The sequence below is a fragment of the Procambarus clarkii genome, chromosome 23, assembly GCF_040958095.1.
Source record: "Procambarus clarkii isolate CNS0578487 chromosome 23, FALCON_Pclarkii_2.0, whole genome shotgun sequence".
NCBI classification, from domain to species: Eukaryota; Metazoa; Arthropoda; class Malacostraca; order Decapoda; family Cambaridae; genus Procambarus; species Procambarus clarkii.
In genome coordinates, this window is record NC_091172.1 from 22,559,489 (window position 1) to 22,560,604 (window position 1,116).

A 1,116-nucleotide genomic window follows, 5' to 3' on the forward strand; every position below is an offset into this window, starting at 1 on the left:
AGCAAGGGGATCAGGACTGAGTAAATGAAGGTGAAGGTGAAGGTGGATCAGGACTGGAGTAATGAAGTTGAAGGTGAATACACTGAAGGCCGTCTTGAAGATGTTGTAACGTACGTTTATGTTACTTTGTTGGGTAGATTAGATACATAGTTTTTAGTGAGTTTCATATTTATTTAGTAGTCCTGGATACAGCAGTGTCGTAGACGTTGAGACGGAGCTTGGAGCAGAGCAGAGAGCTGAGTGTGGCCGGAGTCGTGGAGCTCTATGTGGGAGAGCGTTGTAGCTTGATACGGTCCTAGTCTGCTCAAATTCAAATGTTTATTCAGGTAAAGTACATACATACAAGGGATGATACAAATATTGCGGAATTTATAGATAGAGCTAGTACATACAATGCCTAAAGCCACTATTACGCAAAGCGTTTCGGGCAGGAAAAACATTAAAGACTAAAACTTAATACTAATTGAGATTAAAGTATAAAATGTGTTGAGACAATATAAAAATAAAAAAGGAGGAACATGGCAGAAAAACAGCAAAAATACAGTTAGGTCGACAAACAGCATTGTTTAAAAAATAGCAGACATGGGTTGACATTATAGGGGTAAGGTAGGTTACAGGGAGTTAATTAGGTAGTGCTTCGTTTTTATCTTAAACTGGTTGAGAGAGGTACAGTCTTCAACATGATTGGGAAGGTCATTCCACATTCTGGGTACCTTGATTTGTAGAGCATTTCTAGTTTGATTAAGTCGTACTCTTGGAATATCAAATAGGTATTTGTTTCTGGTGTGGAGCTCATGGGTTCTGTTACAACCTTCAATGAAGCTTTTAAGGTCAGGATTGGTATTGCAGTTCAGCGATGTGAGGCTTGCAGTGCACATGTAAATACTGTAACATGTGAAATTGAAGTAGCCACTTTCCTGATCTGACTTACTCTACTCTTACCTTAGCCAATACAAACATTAATCTTTTGTCTAGTCACAGAACTAAAGGTAATTAATTTGATTGACCAGATGAAAAAAAATGTGGCACAGTTTGTTTTGTATTATCTGAATTTACCTGAGGGCCACTTATTTCAATAAACAAAGTCATATGGGTAAAGGTTAAGGAAACAATATA